The sequence below is a fragment of the Octopus bimaculoides genome, chromosome 22 (genome assembly GCF_046866305.1).
Source record: "Octopus bimaculoides isolate indiv1 chromosome 22, ASM4686630v1, whole genome shotgun sequence".
NCBI classification, from domain to species: domain Eukaryota; kingdom Metazoa; phylum Mollusca; class Cephalopoda; order Octopoda; family Octopodidae; genus Octopus; species Octopus bimaculoides.
The window spans coordinates 5,476,287-5,483,786 of NC_142949.1; the positions used below are offsets into that span (position 1 = coordinate 5,476,287).

Genomic DNA, 7,500 nt, shown 5'->3' on the forward strand with positions numbered 1-7,500 from the left:
GGCGGCGGCGGTGGCGGCGGCGGCGGCGGCGGCGGCGGCGGCAGCGGCGGTGGTGGCGGCGGCGGCGGCGGCGGCGGCGGCGGCGGCGGCGGCGGTGGAGGTAGTGGTGGTGATGGTGGTGGTAGTGCTGTTAGTGGTAGTAGTGGTTGTAGTGGTGGTGGTGCTGGGGTGATGGTGGTGGTGGTGGCCTTGGTGGTGCTGATGGTGGGGATGGTGGGGATGGTGATGGTGGTGGTGGTTTTGGTGGTGATTATCTTTTGTGGTGTTATTAGTGGTGGTGGTGAGTGTGGTGGTGGTGGTGGTGACAGTGGTGATTTTGTTGTTAGTTGTAGTGGCGGATGTAGTTGTGATGGTGGTGGTGGAGATGGTGGAAATGGTGGCGATGTTGGTGGTAGTGGTGGTGGTGGTGACAGTGATCACCCTGTGGTGGTGGCTTTCGTGATTATTTTGGTTTTACTGATGATTATACCATCCTCGAGGTGGTCATCGTTATGATAGTTGTCGCGGTTATAGTTGCTTGACCTTTGGCCAACCTACATAGAGCAGACCAATGATCAAAGCCATTGTAGCTGAGGCCATTTCCCGTTCCCTTTATTCTTCCAATTGTCAAAGTCTGCAGCCATGCTTGGCAACCCTTTCGAGAATTTAGTCGAATAAATCAACCCTTGTATTATATATTTTATGATCCTTATTTTATCGTTCTTTTTTAAACTGTGCCGCTACGTTATGGATACGTAAACAAACCGACACCGGTTTTCAAGCAGTGGCAATGCTCGAACACATAAATATACAAACGATGACACATATACACACAGTCTAAGACCATGGCCCTCTTGATAAATTTCTCCTGTCATAACCCCAGAGCAGCCAAAAGCTTGTGAGTGGATTTAGTAGACTGAAACTGAAAGAAGCCCCTTGTATTTATGTATGTATGTGTACACATACACATACACTCGCACATACATATACATATATATATAAATAGATATATACATATATATACTTATAAAAATTAAATAATGAGGGTAGAAATTGATATTAATCAATTAAAACAAGTGGCTTGACGTATTTAAAAAATCCGAAGATTAAAAATTATATTACATACAAATTAAGAGGAATGACCACCAAAGTGGACTCCTGATATACTAAAGATAGACATGGTAAGGCGATTTGACGTATATATATATATATATATATATATATATATATATATATATACAAATACATATACACTCATACGTACATCGTATGCACATATTTCATATATATATATATATATATATATATATATATATATATATATATATATATATATAGATAGATAGATATATATATATATATATATATATATAAATATATATATATATATATATATATATATATACATATATATATATACAATATAAGTAATTATGTATGTACGTATGCACATATGTATGAATGTATGTATGTATGTATGTGTGTATGTATGTGCACATACGTACATATTCTTTCAGAAACTGTTGCCGAGAGCATGTAAATATTGGGCTGAAATAATGAATGAATTGAATTCGTTATTTTGTTATGCTACGTACGTTTCTATAGAATGGATATTTGTTTCCTTATTCATATATTACGCAATAGAGCAAAAGTAGCAGGTCACTACAAGAATCATCATTATATATTCAACCCGTTGGTTGCTTTTACATTACTTCAAGCTTCTTACTTTCTAATATTTCTTGTCGTCTTGATTTTTGTTTGGTTTTGTTTATTCTATGAATTAAAGAATCTATTGAGACGAATACAAACATCAATTGTCTGAACCAGGAGTTCTCAACAATGTTTTTTCCTATAGACTTCTTTGTTCCCTATTTCACTCTAATGGATACCCTTGTTAAAAATAAAACTATTATATTTTTGTAATCAAATATTATTACGAATTGTACAAAAATTGTCAAAATATTTTATGCATTGTAGAAATGTAACAAATTTATTGCTCGTAAATTTTACAAGGCAAAATTTTATAGGGACCCCCCAAAAGTCATAAGGACCCTGCTTGAGAACCCCTGGACTAAACTAATTATAAAATTGAAAACAAAAGAACTAATTCTATTCTTTATTTTATTCTCTTTTCAGTTGATACTATTCAGAAGCTGATACGAAAAATAACCATATAAGAATTCTTCTTAAATCCTACAACATATTTCAATTTACACAGCCCTTGGCTTCAATATTTACTGCAGTTCACCAGTATTGAACTCTGATCATTGCCTCACCACAAAGTTATATATGTCGTTGTCAACATCTATTTGTCCTACCGGCACACAATACCAGTTATAAAGTAAGTCTTACACTTTTACTTATCTACGTTTATTACAAAAAAAAAAAATAGAATAAAATAATTTCACATTTCAGGAACATTTACCTGCCATTTATCCATTTTAGTTCCTTTTCAACGGTTTTTCAGTCGGTTCATTCTCTAACCATCTTCAAGTGATTACTCAAACCATAAGAAACTCACACACACACACACACACAGACGCAGACACACATACGCACACATACACAAACAAACACACAAAAATACTAACATGTACGTATACAGTTATATATATATATGCATACATACACATAAATAAGTATGCTTTCTATTATTATTATCGTTTTTGTTGTTGTTATTAATATTGAGCCGAAGCAACAGAGTTACTCAAGTGCCGAGAGTTACGTGCTTTACCACTTATATACATACATACATATATATATATATATATATATAAATTGTAAATCCCAAAAATAACAACAAAACTACAAAGGATTCCGCGGTACACGTGTTTCAAGCTTTATATGTGTATAATTTACAATGTAAAGCTATCCTCAGCCGCAAAATTATTTCAGTTTTGTTGTTATTTTTGGGATTAACAATTTATATACATATATATATATATATATATATATATATATATATATATATATATATATATATATATATATATATATATATATATATATATATATGTATGTATGTATGTATGTATGTATATATAAACATACATACATGCATGCATATCTGACGAGCAGTCAATTAGTGTACGTACACTTGTTTCTGTAATTTATTAAAACAAAAGCATGGATTGAACAATTCCAACACTTTTCGATACAGTTAGTCTTTCTGCCTTTTGACATTCTTCTTCAATCAGTTCATAAACGTTCTTATTCCATCGAAGAATGATTTCGGCTCGTCGCGTAGCCATTTATGAACCGTTTCACGGATTTCTTCGTACGCAGAAAATTGAAAACCTAGTAAAGTATGTCTGTGCAGGCTGAAGATGTGATAGTTTTGATGAGATGAGATCTGGACAGTAAGAAGGTTGTCCCAGTAACTCGAAACACAATTCTTTTAATGGTTTCAACGATGCCAGCGATCGAATTTCGACTTGCGTTGCCGAGACAATAATAATTGATTTGACAATAGACCTCGTCGTTTGGTGCAAATTACTAGTTTCAGCTTTTTGACCATTATTAAACTGTTGCTACACGAGTGGCTGCAGACCCCTTTTCCAGTTAATGTTCCAATATAGGCCCTCTCGCGTCCCAAAAAACTGTTAGCGTCCCTTTTTCTGCGGAAGTCTGAGTCTACATTTTCTTATTCACTGGCCATTCAGGTTATCTTCACTCCATAAGCTGTCTTGCGTATTCTCGCTCAAAGCGATGGATCCAGGTCTATCTCCAATGACTATTCTTTCCAAAAAAGATTCGCGCTCATCGTTGTAGCGGTCGAGTAAGCGTTGACAGATCTCCACGCGATTGCTGTTATGCGCTTTAGTAAGCTCTCGCGGAAACGAAGCCTGCCATGGATGGTTTCGTATGCAGAACCCAGACTAATTCGCAGAGAATACGCCACCTGATCGATGGTTACTCCTGCATTCGACAGACCCATCTCTCGAGCTAGCTGAATATTCACGTCAGTGGTGGAGGATTATGGAAGTCTTCCTCTCTCTTCGTGCTTCATGCTTATCCGTCCATTTTTAAACTTCTCGATCCATTCATACACACTTCTATACGGCAGGGCCCTCTGCCCGTATTTTACTAGAAACCTGCAATGAATTTCAGCCCCAAACAGACCTTCAGGCCAGAGAAATTGGAACACTTATTTCTGCTCTTCTATGATGCACAAAAGAAAGAAAATTGAAGCGATCGTGAGAGAACCTCAGTTACGTAACCGCAAAAGTACGGCCTTTTATCATGCGATCGCTGAAGGAAGTGGTGGGGGCCAATTTAAAGAAAGCTTTGGCGAAAATATGTGTAATTTTGGGCTTCCCTTAGTCTGTGCGTGAGTGTACATACATACATACATATATACTCACACACATATACATATGTACATACATATACACACACATATATATACATATATACATACATACACACATACATACACACATACAATGACACACATACATACATACATACTTACACACACACACACATACATACATACATACGCACATGCATACATATATACATCCATACAAACATACATACATAAACATACACATGCATACATCCATACATACACACATACAGACATCCTTACATATACACACACATACATACATACATACATATACACACATACATACATACATAAATACATACACACTTATACACATACATACATACATACATGCACACACACACACACACGCATACATACACACTCATAGACACATACATACATACATACATACATATAAGAAGAAAAATTACTATACTTATTACAACTACTACTACAAATATTATTATTATTATTATTATTATTATTATTATTATTATTATTATTATTATTATTATTATTATTATTATTATTATTATTATTATTATTCCCATTTCAAACTTCTGACGTATTTTGGTTAACGATATCTCAGAGCAACATCGTATAATGACCACGCTGAAACTTTTATCATGTTGAACCGAAATGAGACCTCATTAGAACATATAAATCTTGCTCCAGGGATTGATATCTTATAAATAAATGACGATTTAATGCATAATAAACAGGAAATTAAATTAGTATTGAAAATTGGATTCATCAAATATCTTTGAAATTATTGTGTTTGCGCTGTTCATTTTGATGCTTATTAAATTGCAGTTCTCTACTAAGACTAACTGATTGCTTGTCTTTTCTTAACTAATCTTTACTTGACCAGATCGAATTACAGCCAAATCTATTTTAATAAGAATTTCCGGTTGCAAGTGTTTGGCGATTTGTCATCTAGGAAAACTTGCTTTTCATTTTATTTAGGATTTATTTGCTGAGAGAAAAAAACAAAAAATCTTTGGTGTTTCATCTGAAACGTAAATAACGTTGTTTCAACACGAACTGTTCGTAGTTTTTTTAACCTTGAAAGAATCGTTAATGAATCGGGCAAAATGCTTAGCGCCATTATGTTTTGAGTTCAAACACTCCCAAGGTCGGCTTTGAGTTGCAACCTTTCTGAGTTGACAAAATTATTATTAATTTAGCACTGAGATCGATGTAATCGAAAAAATCGCCCCGGCCCCCAAGATATCAGGCCTTGTGCCTATAGTTTAATGTATTATTATTATTATTATTATTATTATTATTATTATTATTATTATTATTATTATTATTATTATTGAGTGAGAGAGCAGTGCATGCCATCAAAGTGACAAAGAATTAGAAGAGCTCCTTAATATTGTCAAAGAATTCAGCTCTGGTATAGGCATGGAATTCTGACTTGATAAATGTGCGAAGGTTACTTTCAAGGCAGGGAAGTTCATAAAGGCAGAAAACATAGAACTTGATACTACCACAGCTATTCGAAACCGAGACCAATCCGAAGTATACAAATATCTGGGAACCAATGAAGTTGATGGTATCCAACACGCTAAAGAAAAAAACCGCAAAGAATTCTACGGAAGGGTAAGAATGGTCCTAAACTCAGAATTAAATGCTGCTAACAGAATTAATGCGAGCAATTCTTTGGCCATACCAATAACCACATTGTTGTTGTTGTTGGCACTCCATCGCTTACGACGTCGGGGGTTCCAGTTGATCCAATCAACGGAACAGCTTGCTCGTGGAATTAACGTGCAAGTGGCTGAGCACTCCGCAGACACGTGTACCCTTAACGTAGTTCTCGGGGATAATCAGCGTGACACAGAGTGACAAGGCTGACCCTTTGAAATACAGGTACAACAGAAACAGGAAGTAAGAGTGAGAGAAAGTTGTGGTGAAAGAGTACAGCAGGATTCACCACCATCCCCTGCCGGAGCCTCGTGGAGCTTTAGGTGTTTTCGCTCAATAAACACTCACAACGCCCGGTCTGGGAATCGAAACCGCGATCCTATGACTGCGAGTCCGCTGCCCTAACCACTGGGCCATTGCGCCTCCATACCAATAACCACATAGAGCTTTGATATCATTAAGTGGAGTTTCACTGACATGCAGAATATGGACGGAAAGATCCGTAAATTTTTTACAAGATACCGAATGCACCATCCAAAATCAGAAGTAGACAGGATTTATCTCCCAAGAAAAATAGGTGGAAGAGGCCTGATACAGCTCGAATAATCCTTAATACAACAAGTAATGTGCTCTTACGAACTGCACTGAAGCATGAAGATTCCAAGCAAGTTTCGGTCATGAAGCTTAGTAAGAAATTTTAAAAGTCTCTTGACCTATAAGTTAACAATAAGAATGACCAAAGACACCCAAATGCTCACAGAACTACCGTTGCTTCTCCTGATTTAGAAATTAACAATCAGAAAGACCGAAGAGATACAAATAGTGACAGAGCTATCATTAATGCAAACAATATCAAACAAAAAGCAAAAAAGGCTTGCATGAATTATATCGAAGATAACTGGAAATGTAACACACCAATGACAACAAGAGACAGGTCTGTAAAGGTGAAACAGAAGGTTGTTTTTGCAGCGTAAGGTCAAAGCTTACCTGCCAGAAATTAGCATGCAAATGTCCTTAAAGATGGATCTGACCCCACGTGGAGAATTTGCGGATAATTCACAGAGACAATTGATCATGTTGCTTCTGGCTGCCCAGTTCTCGCTGAAAAGGAGTAACTCATAAGACATGACAGACTAGGGCAGTACATTCACTGGAATACTTGTAAATACTACAAAATTGAATCCCATGATAAATGGTACAGGCACCAACCAGAGGATGTAGTGAATGGCGAGGTCATCACCATCCTTTCGAACTTCCCAATACAAACATGACTCCAATCGATCAGACATTGTAACCAAGTCAATCATCTGTGAAGAACGAGCAATTAGCATGTATGTGTGTGTGTGTATACACAATGATTCGAACAAATGTGAGATGTGCACAACATCGGAAAGAAGAGTGTCTGCGGTTGAAATCGCATTCATCTCACTTGTCTGTTTGGTTTCTTGTTGGTGGATCGAGTTTGTTGAACTTTGTTTTATGCGGTCATTGACTCCGACTGCGAATTTTTGATAGATAGATAGATAGATAGA

General features: G+C 36.3%; 1 protein-coding gene across 24 annotated transcripts in view; it reads left to right on the forward strand.

Moving 5' to 3' along the window:
- LOC106869633 (cadherin-23) overlaps nt 1-7,500 on the forward strand; it is an 898,614-nt gene that overhangs the window by 513,530 nt on the left and 377,584 nt on the right. For all 24 annotated transcript variants that reach the window (XR_016237951.1, XR_016237950.1, XR_016237947.1 and 21 more), the window contains one exon: nt 2,116-2,320. The gene's annotated coding sequence lies outside the window, so the exon portion shown is untranslated. The remainder of the gene's footprint in view (nt 1-2,115; nt 2,321-7,500) is intronic.